At 36.1% G+C, this 12,155-nt stretch overlaps 1 long non-coding RNA gene across 1 annotated transcript in view; it reads left to right on the top strand.

Moving 5' to 3' along the window:
- Positions 1-328: 328 nt before the first annotated feature.
- LOC135295466 (uncharacterized) overlaps positions 329-12,155 on the top strand; it is a 63,236-nt gene continuing 51,409 nt past the window's right edge. The window contains exon 1 of the long non-coding RNA XR_010357576.1: positions 329-450. This is a non-coding gene — a long non-coding RNA (uncharacterized LOC135295466). The remainder of the gene's footprint in view (positions 451-12,155) is intronic.

The raw sequence follows: 12,155 nt of genomic DNA, 5'->3' as shown, positions 1-12,155 counted from the left end.
GTGTGATTGATTTAATCTGCTTTTAATTGTTGGCAATGTGTTCTTATATCCTAGTTCTGTTTATCTTAGGCTTTCTCTGTTGATGGTAAAAAATGCAGTCACTTTTAGGTGTGTAATTGAACCGGAAGGTTTGAGAAAAAACATACTTCAATTTTCAGTTTTGAGTTAGACTTATTTTTCTGTTATATTTTCATTTAATTTGCTTGACATTCTACTCTCTATTCAGTAGAACAGCTACTTGCTTGAGATGAATTTTAATTACCTTCTCATCAGTTGTTTCTTAAATATTATATTTCCTCCCCTTCTTCAGGAGATTTCTCATACATTATAGAATTCCAATCAACATTCCTCAGAGCATCCAGCTTTCTTTCACCGTCCTCTTTCTCAAAGTCAAAACACTTCTAGTACACAGCATTCTCTCATGAGAATTTTGAGCTCCATGATAAGCTGGTAAGTAGATCCAGGATGCTCTGTGTCTTAAATGTGATTTCTTATATTCAGCTCATTTCTCAGTATTAGACATGAAATAGCCTTGGACTATAAAACCTGCCCAAGGAATTACTTGAAGCAAAACATCTGCACTGAGAATATGTAACAGTTAAGAATGTGTTCTTCTTTATAATTGCATTCCTGTTATCCTAATCAATATCAGTGTAATTAAAATGCCTCATGATCAATGTTTCTGCCTTGTTCAGGAGGTGTCTCTTATCTCTAAAAGGTTGCCATGATCTACTTTTTCTAACCCCACTAAAGGTTCTTTGCTGAAAATCATTTGACTCCCTATTTGGCTATAAATTACACTTAACTGCCTCAATTGTCAGATAAAATTGCAGGTTTTCCCTTCATGATCCCTATAATCACTATATAACTTAATTTTCTTATGCACTGCATGGTATTTTCACTGCAAGAATATTTTAATTTTTTATCAGGTGCTTTTATTATCCTGAATGTAATATCCATCTGCCAACCTTAGGTGGACTTTTACTTTTTTCATATGTTTTTAACAAACCCGCTTTGTACTTACCATCCCTACCAGCAAGCATTTGGCTTAATGCATGCTGTGAGTTCTGACAGGAGGTAAAACACAGACTTTCAGTCACTATAGAAACTGAATAATTCTGGCTTGATTTGAGTGTCTGTACCAAGCTGCACACTTGTGCCAAAGGCTTGCAAGGAACTTATCTGATTTAACTTGGGAACCTAAAATTTAGACAGAATAGGGTGGCCCAGGCACCTAAGCTGCCTTTCCTGTCAATGCTGGGAGATACCCACTTCCAGAGAACTCCTGAGCACATCCTCTTAGCAGGATGTTGAAGATTCATCCCCTGAAACCACCTGACATCAATAAAACTTGACTGTCTGGGGTGGGGGTGGTCTCACCCATGGACTCTGCAGGCTCACAGAATCAGCTGAATGACATGCTCCCAAACTATTGTCCTTGAGGTCCTGGTCCTACTCCTTTCATCCGTGTGCTCATTTAAATCCCTTTCGGCACTCTGGCAACTACAATAAATGACAAGTGACACCTGGAGTGCAGCCACTAAGATATTTCAGTACCCTAACCACAGCTGCAAATATTAAAGTGCTCTTTGGCTGCATTCTGTCAAGCGAAGGCTACAGCAATATTTCTATTTCTAGATAACGTTTCTAATCTCTCTTGGTTGTGTACCTTTTTACCTTACATCACTAGCAGAATATCAGATAATTCCTATTTACATCAGCTAATGGCTAATTTTCTAACATCTTTTAAAATTCTTAGTAATATTTTCAGCTTTTGTAGACAGATACTTCTCCTTTATCTCAGCTTATCTGACAGAAATGTCTATCTATAAAGTGCTTCATTGACCTTCTCTTATGAATACATCTCTGTGTTCAACAGCTTCCTTCCATGTTAAGCCACAATCTACCTCCTCTCCCCAGCCTTTCTCAAGCTTTCTGATATCGAGTGACTCAGTTCTCCAAGACTATTACTCCAGTCACTCAGTTCTAAGTACTCATCTTACCTTTGCTTCTTTTACAGACAGTTACTTAGTGCCTTTTCTTCTGACTTCCATTTTTTCTTCATGTCATGCCTTAGAAGTAAACTTTTTGCTGTGAATTCACAGCTTGTGCACCTTCCCTGATGTCGTGACTCCCTTTGCATCTGAAACTAACTGCATGTCCTCTATTATTCTGTCATTCCCATCAATCTTCACAAGAAAATCAACCACTTTCCCTAATTTGGCTGTCTGATCTTCTGTTAGCCCAGCTAGCTGAAGACACACACAGAAAGCATTTTTTAATGTCCTCAGCTTGATAGCCAGAAACATTTTACAGCCTATATGTTCCATTATATATATGCTAAACTTCAGAGATGCTTTCAAATTAAATAATTCACAAATAAACTTGTCTAGACCTACAAAGGGATAAAATAAAGGCAACCAAATACTAAGAATTAGGATACTTTCCAGGCAGGTTTCAATGCTTTTATTTATATTAACATCAATTCAAGAAGAAAACATAAAAGAGCATTCTTTAAACTTTAAAATGACTTAGTATAAACTGTTTGCCTGTCTCTTATTCTCAAAGAACAATGAAGAACCTAGTTCTGTGCACTCAAAATCTGCAGATTATCTTGTGAAAAAGAGTAGGCAGCAGAGATAATTTTCTGCCACATCAAGAGGGCAGAATCTGGGTGCCCTGGAATCAAAACTCATGTGAGCTTGCTGACACATTCCTAGACCCAAGCTCAAAACCCTGCCTTAAATTTGCTGTGACTGCTTCTTCTAGTTGTAGGACCACATGATTCTGTGCTCCCCATGTTGTGCAGTTATTCTGCTTTGGCCCTCCAATAGTGACTGAATACTTTCAGTTTTTGGCAGGCAGATTTAGAGCAGAATAACAGCCCCTGCCCCATGCCTTTTGCATAAACTGGGGATAATAGATTAATTATAAAGAACAGAACCAGGTAAAACAAAGAATTGGAGACTACAGTCACTGCACATTAGAATTATTGATGCTTGAGTGGTTTGTCTATCTGTTCCTTACCTTAACATAACAATCTGTATTTTTTAGTTTCATAAATATGTTGCTGTAAGTTTTAAATTCCTTAAAAAAACTGAATTTCTGAAACTTATTTTCCCATTTTTGATGTTCCAAAGATACCAAATGAATAAATTAGAAAACATATAACAAATAATAATTAAAAAAAATCTGGCCAACAATTTAACCAATTTTTTCATTCAGTTCATCGACTTCTAGAATAATATATACATATTATTTTATTTATATATTTATATATATATAATATACATATAATTATATATATATATATAATTATATATATATATAATTAATGTTTTTAAATAAAAATTTTGTCTATTTATAAAAAGAAAACATGTGTGTGACATCTAGTTTAAAATCCTTATGGAGTATAGAGATCAAAGTAATGTACCAACAAGTTTTAATTTCTCAAAAATTTGATTTCTTTTCTGACAAATTTAAGGGAAAACCAGTTGGAAATAAAGAAACTAATTTCCTGAAACATCGAATTACATATATGTTGTATTTATACTATAATTTACCTGATTCAATAACAGAGAATAACATAGACATTCTAAATTTAGAAAAAGTCTGTAGAATGTCCATCACTGGAAGTCTAAAGAGAGATTAGATAAGTGTCTCTTTGGTAAAATTTAATTGATCCAAGCTTGGATAGCAGAGATGAACTCAATGAACTCCCAAAATCCTATTCAACCTTTATTTTCTGTGATTCTATGCTAAGAAACACTACCAAAGAGGACTAGAAATTTAATCTTTGGAACTTGCATGACACCTGAAAAGACTGTGAAGTAGATTCACATCTGATTTTTTAAAGAGACCACATTTGCTTGAATGCTTTTTTGAGGCTGCTTGGTCCTTCACACTTCCCTTGTTTTATGTAGTACCCAAATATAAACAAGACTTTTAATAGAGAAGCTAAAGCTTTTGATGTTAAGGTTTTCACTTGTTGAACTTTGTTTGCAAGTTTATTTTATGCAATGGTATTGGCAAAAATATTCTTCCTGACCTATATGGCAATCAGCCTGCACTCTGAAGCGTGACATTTGATTACCTTGTCTGCAAGTGTTATTAATGGTCATAAAATTATCCAACCCTTTTAAAAATCAGACACAGTATTTGACTTGACGACCTTCTGCAGTCATGAAATTCACGTTCTGATTGAAATGATATCAGCCTGGAGGATCTGATAGAGCTCTGGTGCAAGTGTCACAGCTCTGCCACTGAGGTGGAAAAGAATCTTAATGAGCTGTTATCCTGGAAATGTAAGCATCTTTGGGTTTCACTGTTTTCTGATTTATTCATAAAATATAGGCCACAAAATATAAGTTTGAGATATGTTGTGTTTTCACTGGTAGTAAACAGCTATGGAGTAATAGTTCATCAGCTTTCCTGCCCTTTAGCAGCATGTTGCATGCACTTGAAAACCAGTGTGGTGAGAAGTATAGATGTCAGAAGGGGAAACATATTTATGCACATCTTGTAATCACAGTCATCTGGGGCGTAAAGGATTTCTTTACTAATCTTTTTTCATGTGCAAAGAGCAAAAGAGCACATCCTTTCGCATTAAATGTTCCAAAAGAGGAGTTGCCAGAGTGGCTAGTAGTGGCTGAATAGGAAAAAGTACTCCTCTTAATGTGGAAATCTGATGGCAATGTGTCAACACCAGGAATAAATTAATTGCCAATTATCTGAAAACATCTGTTTTCCATCAGATTTAAACCATTTTTCATATGCCCAGCCCCAAATCTTGCCTTTATCCTAGCAAAATGAAAAGATATTCATAATGCAGTAAAATTATTGTTCTGCAGAGACAATGTGGAGTCAGTGGGGAGTGGTGAACCTCACTCACCCGTGTAGGAGCACACATTAAACCCACAAGATTTCCCAGTTCTGTAGCATAATACCATCCCCTAGGGATCCAGCCCCAGCTATGAAGGGGCTCCTCTATATCCAGGGTTGCTGATCTGGGTGTGCAGTGCCAGATTCCAAACATCTCTGTCCGTGAGACAGACTCTGTGGCAAGTCTGAAACGTAGCTGCCCTTACTGGGGACTGTTAGGGAGACTTTTTGTTGGATGTGCAGTGAGTTTGGTCTCATGCAAAATCTGAGCCTCTAGACTGGAAACAAGTGTTTTGTGCATACACAAAAACTATGCTCAAGATGCCTGTGGGAACTCTTCTGGTCATAGAGACCTTCTTTTAAACTTTAGATTGCTTGGATTGTGTGTTTGAGGTGGGCAGTTGGTATAAGGTCTCAGATGAACAACGACAAGGATATTATAGAATTTTTACTTCTCATTTCTGTTTTCTAACTTATTTGAAATAGTTGCTACTTGCTCTCCTCTATGTCAAGTGTTTTCTGTGGAATTTGAGCCTAGCTTAAGGCAGAGTTTGTAAAAGGCAGGGGCTGCATGTGCTTCCCCTTCCTTGCATACTCTCTTCATCACCCTACAAAGGCTGAGAAACTCTGGTCTAGCCACCCATTTTTTTCTTTAAGTAACTTCAGTTGACAGGATAAAGTCTTTCAGTTTGACATTTTAATCTCAGTGTTTTGCTTTTTATGTTGAATCACTATGGAAGATCAAGTATAAGTTGCAAGAGGACCATTCTTACCAGGCTACTGCTCATAGTAGTGTGTAATGGAAAACATTTCTAGGCTGGACAATTGAGAAATTAATAAATTATATGGAGAAATGAAGCTGAAGAAGAAGGATTATGCTTTTACCACATACAGATGTTAGGTCTCTACTTCAGAGAAAAAGAAACCCATAATAAGAACCCATAATAATAACAACTATGGCAGTTCTGTGTTCACAGATCCCTCCCTGCAGGCGAGGCTGTTGATGACTCTTTGATTACATATTATATATGAAAACACCCCATATACTCATTCTTTTGATAATCATATCTGCTAAAAATTTTCTAAATTGGCAAGGATTAAGCACTGTACACTCTTTTATTGTGAACTGAATCTCTCAGACAGCAATTAACATTTCATTGCTAAGGCTAGTCAATTTGTTGTTTGTAGCTGCTGCCAAATTTCTGCATTTGAACTTGAAATGCTTTGTTTGTATGGTCTGTGCACACCAAAAAATGACAAGATCAGCTAAATCCTCTGCAAAAAAGTCAGAATGGACCAGGCTGTTGCTGGTCCATTCCATTAACATGATCTTTTTTTCTGTATTATTATAAGCTTTACATATTTGTTGTTGTTTATAAATAAATACAAAGTACAGTCTTGACCAAAAACACTTGGATACATTAGAAAAGGTTAGATAAATTAACGGGTCTGATTTGATTGTCAAGAAATAGGTGTTGAGTACTATTTAAGGTCCCGAAATTCCAGAGAGAACTTTAGGGTTGCTCCAGGAGGACACAGATCTCCATCAAGCCCCATGTTATATCAACCAGTACCGTGTCTCTGGTATCCTAAGACATCCCCAAGGGCTCAAAGCAACCCACAATTGTTGAGTTTGTGGGTTGCTGAATTTAGATGTTCAGCTGTGGGACAGAGGTGTAGAATGGGATTTTGTTGGCTAATGTGGATACTTAGGGTCACGGGGTACATGCAGGAGTATCTGACATGTCAGCCTGGAGCACGAAGATGTGGCACAGAATTTACAGGAGATTCATCTGCTCCAAGAAGGGCAGATGAAAGTGAAGCTGGAAAATCCAGGATGGCACTATGCACCTACATTTAGACAACTCTCTAATGTCCAAGCGATCTAATGGCAAGTTTATTCAAGAAAAATTAGAATAGCAAAACTGCTAAGTATGTTATGGATTAATATTTTGGTAGTGAAAAAAGATATAGTTCTATTTCTATTTCTCTTCTGTCTTTGAATTTGTTCATCTCTGCTTTTTAGTTATTTTACCTGTGCATATATTGTTTCCCACTAAAATATAAATGAGATTACACTTTTTATTTGAAACATATATTCTCTTTAAGCATGAAGTTTCCTCAGGCATATTGCTATATTTGTGCCACATCAAATGTTGGTATGATGCAGGAGAAAATTTGTTGTGACTGCTTATTTATTTGTGAGTTAGTACAGCATGTCAAGGCATACTGAAATATTCTATTCACATTTGTATTAGTAAAAAGCACTTGTGGTCCTTGGAAATTGGAAAAATAAAACCTTGATGCTCATGCTATATAGTAAAAGGTGCTTTTGGAGAGGATGTCATGCAAGAAAGGAATAATCAGCTTTCATTTCAAAATGAGTAGCTGTATTCCAGAAGGGTTTGTTCTTTGTTTCCCATGGTGATCCTCTCAGCTGGCAACAAAACAATATTCAAAAGCATCATACAAAATATGGCCAGTGTACCCCAATTCACACAGCTGATGTTGTGCATCCCTGTGGAAAAAAAATATTTGTAGCTGTTTGTGTAACTACTGAACAGGTATGGTTAACTTGGCAGCTGTATATTAGCCATGCAGTGTCCTCTTCATAGTTCATCAGTGAGCTAAGAAAACCCTGCCACCTGAATGGACAAACCCCCTCCCCCCCCCCCCCGCCCCAAATTTTTAAAAGTTAAAAGTTTTTGTTCTTCCTTTGATCTGATATGTAATCTGTCCCCTTGCCCCTAGATGTGGCCAGCTGTTCCATGCTGTGGATAGTCCAGTAACCGTTAAAAGGTATACAAAAGTCTAGAACACATAATTAGTTAAAAAGAAAAGAAAAATAACAATGTTAAAATATAGATAATCTTTCAAAAACTATCCTTCAGTACTTTTAAGGGAAAGAAAATACTTAAATCTCATAGATTCCTAGAAATACCTTGACAATAATGATTCATAAGCCATGCAGCCAGCTCGGATATTTCCCATGGTATATTACAAGTATGATAGTTTGAACCTGGTACATATTTAGTCTTTGGGATACAGTGTCCTCAGAGTTTCCTGGGATAAGGCGTTTGAATAGATCCTTTTCAGAAAATTAACACTTTATAAAAAAATATAAAAAGAAAAATATTTTTATATTACATCTTAGCTTGGTTAAGCTAAGATGACCTTTGAGTGTGGCAAAACCAGCCAAAAATTGTACTACATGACTCAGATATTTAAATATGTGCATATGAAGTCCCTCACCACTGGCTGTCAGTTACAACATGTGCCCACAAATACTGCAATGTTAAATGTATTCTGCTATCATAAGCATAATTGGTTTCTGAATTATATGATTGGCAGGAATAGACAAAGGAAAGAGGAACAGATCGATTTTCCACGTCTTAGTACAGTCCATCTCTCTTCAGAAACATTTTGACACAGCAGGTGTTTTTAAAACACTGTGACCGAGGGCTGTAAATACCTTTTAGCATGACCATGACACACTTTAATAAAAAAGAAGAGTGTTTTGCCTTCGGGGGGATGGACTTCCCTGCTGTCAGCCTCCCAGTTCTCTTGGTTCATTGTTTGTTCTCTTTTAAACTAGGACACCTATTGTATACTTGGGTATAAAGGAGGAGATGTGTTTCATCTTTTATAAGGAAGTCCAAGAGGTAAAGTCAAAGACAAGAATAACTGAAAGATGTTTTGTCTTATGATGAATAAGAATTAGATCCTGGTATCATACTGTCAAGCTGCACCACCACTATCCCTTTGTTTAAGTTTTGTTCTTTAGCACAAGGACTTAAAATTTTATTCATCCTTAACTTCAAGGGTATGTGCTTTCTTTATCAGCAGAAAGAACAAACTCAAACCAAATGCCACATGCATTTGGAAATTCACAGAGAATATAATAATGAGTATTAACCCTCAAGAGGGAGATATTTGAGCTCATGAGAAAAGAAAGAGGCAACTTAGATGTGGCAACCAAGTGAAAATATTATCCCCATTTCCTCCATATTTTCCTTACTTGCATTTTACAAAATAAAAACAAACTTTCTGAAACAAAATTTGCAAGAAAAGATTCTGAATGCATTAGGTGGGTTAATTCCCTGGAGCAGTCAGCATTCTTTAGTGATAAAAGATATTGAAAAGGTTATTGTTTGCTTCAATGCATTGGTAGGATGAAAACAATCAAATGTTTGAGTTTTATAGCATTGTAAGCCTATGTTTTGTGCTGAAAGTGAAGTGAAACAACAATATTGTGTGTTTTACATTTACAGTAATATGCTAGCACAAGGTTAACTTGTGATCATGCACTGAAACTTGGAATTTCACCCAGACGTGAGTCATTAAGAACCTGGATATTTTCTGATTGGTGTGCTTTTTCTTACAGAAAGGCATGACTTCTATAGTTAAGCACACTGCAACACCAGCTGTAAAGAAAGTAGAACACTTTAATTATTGTGGAAGAATAGGTGCCACATAAAGTTACAGTTTGCTAACAAGATTTAAAGATAACTCAAAGTTCAGAGGCATTTTCAGCACAGCAGAGAACCAGGATTTTATGTAACAAAAAAATTGCAATGTCTCGAGAAGAAGTACAATAGAAATGAGATTAATTTTAATAGAGCAAAGTATGAACCAATTTTAGGGACTAATAATAAGAAGGGTGCCGTTGTAAGTCAAGCAGAAGCAGATGAGAAAAAAATTTGTTTACTAACAAAACAGTATAAATTTGAGCTGCTAGTTTGATGCATTTGTTTAAAAAGTTAAATCAGTTCTGGGATATGAAAGTGAAATAGAAATCAGAGAGATCTAAGGCCATGCTCTTAAGGGACCTTCTTTGAAAAGCAATATTTAGTTCTGGCCACCTGCCTCAAAGAAAGGTGCATTTAATATGATGTAGGGACATAGAAGTCCTAGAAATATATTGAAATAAGTGGGAGTTTTGTTTTATGGGACATTATGAATAGAGCCAGGTTGGTTTAGACTGCTGCCCCTACCAAACTGAAAGGGAAGGAAGGACATGTTACTGTCCATAAAATTATTATAAGATAAAACTTACAATATTTAACTCAGGAGATGGTATTAGCAGGAAAACAGATGGATATAAACTAACCATGAATACATTTAGCTTGACAAATAGACACAAAATTAACACATGGCATTTAAGAACAGGTTTTCAATAATAATTATAGGGTCAAAACAAAGAAGGCAGATGTATTTTAATTTTAATTGTGAAAATACTGTAAGCACATGATTTTATGCCTTGTTTTCAATAGTAGGAAACTGGGCACACAGACCCAGCACCAGCATGTCCTTTTCAGGCCTGTGTGTTTGCAAGGTGGTGCCTATCTATGTCTGAGATCAGAAGACACAAAGAGCTTTCAACAACAGAGGAGGGGAGGGGAGGCAGATGAGAAATATGAAAAGAGCTAACACATGGATTTTTTTTTGTGGGAGATCATGCTGAATTACAGAGAACTCAGCTAGAAAAAGCTGTCTGAGTTGTCGGTAATTCAGCATGATCTAGTGCATCACTAATGGGTGGTTTTAGGAAGGTTCATAATATTTAACACTGAGGAGGATCCACAAACCAACTGCATTTCTTGCACATGGTGGCATTGTTCTGTTAAGAAAACATGTTTCTTGGGCAAATTAAAGAATGTAAATACACCCACCGTGAAGAATCAAGTTAGCTTGATGATAGGAGAATTCTGACATGATGAACCTCCAAATTTATACATGCCACAGAGCTGCAAACCCCCAGATGATAAACTTGCTTTTTGTTAATCTGCCATTCAGTATAATATTATGCATTTCATCTCTCTGGGTCAGTTCTTCCTTCAAGAAACTTTCTTTCTTGAGCCAATCAAATTGCAAACCTAAATAGCAACAAAGGAATATAGACACAGAACCACTAGAGGTATGGAAAAATTGAGATTTAAATATTTTGGGACAAATTCTCATCAATACAGATTAAGGTGTGGATCACTGTCTCATTTGTTGTGCTGAAAAAGCTGTGTTGGAGCAGCACTCAGGCACCCCTTTTTATCAGTCTCCTCTGCATCCTTCTCTTCCCTGACTTTCACTGAATTTCCATAAGGAGGACATTTATATGCAAAAAAAAAAAAAAAAAAAAAAAAAAAAAAAAAAAAAAAAAAAAAATCGGGAAATCCAGTGTATGCTCTAATTTCTGCCTAGTTTGGATGCTGATGGAACAAGATCTGAATAAAATTGCCCATTTAATTGTAGTCGTGACATTTTTCTCTCTTCCCATCTTCTTCTCTCTCCCCAAGAGCTATACTAGAAGGTCTGGACTACATGTGAAGAGGAAGATTGAGGATTTATATGTACCTGGTTTGTAAACTGGAACTTCAGCTTTTCTTATATGTGAAGTACAATGTATCTCCAATAGCTCTCTTTTCCTACAACAACCAACCAATCAAACACACATATTTAGTCACTGCTCTATAGATATTCCAAAGTTATCTGACTGCAAACCTAGTCTCATGCATAGAAACTGCTTTCAGAAATAGTCTTGTATAACTTCAATGGAGCCTGTCTTATCCATTGCCTGATAACAATATCCTTGTCAAGTTTACCAAGATGCTTAGAATGGATTTGCTTGAGTGATCTCTCCCTTTATTGTTTACTATTTTCTCAACATTTTTCATATGCACATTTGATCAGTTTTGTTTTAAATTTTTTCTCAGTTATTGTGAAAATGTATTAGCAGCATGGAATCCGGAACATAACCTTGGAAAAACATCAAATAAAATGCACATGCTCCTAATGCTTCCAGTTTAAATTGCCTATAAGCCTTGTCTTTTAGCTATTTTAAAATTAATTTAATGTTTGGCATCCTGCTTCTGTGCAATTCTCTTCTGAAATCTAGCAGCTTTTACCTCATGCCTCTGTACCCATAAAAAATATGTACCTCAGTAATTTGACAAATTCTTTTGTCCATAAACCATGTTACACAGCATTAAATATGCTACCCTCTATTCTTTATTCATCAGTTTCTCCATCAGATGTTCCATTACTTTTCACAAGATTGATGTCAGACAGACAGGCATATATTTACCTAGATTATCCCATTTATCATAGAATTCATAGAATAATACCAGGTTGGAAGGGAACTCAAAGATCATCTGGTCTAACCACTCTTGACAAAAGCATGACCAATCACTGCGTCCAGCTGAATCATAAGTGTCCAGTTTAGGGCAGTCCACCACTTCTGGGGAAGAATATTCCAATGGCTCTCAGTTCTCATTGTGAAA

The sequence above is a fragment of the Passer domesticus genome, chromosome 2 (genome assembly GCF_036417665.1).
Source record: "Passer domesticus isolate bPasDom1 chromosome 2, bPasDom1.hap1, whole genome shotgun sequence".
In the NCBI taxonomy this organism is placed as follows: domain Eukaryota; kingdom Metazoa; phylum Chordata; class Aves; order Passeriformes; family Passeridae; genus Passer; species Passer domesticus.
The sequence above is the reverse complement of the archived record's forward strand: the minus strand, read 5'-3'. Positions and strand labels throughout refer to the sequence as shown.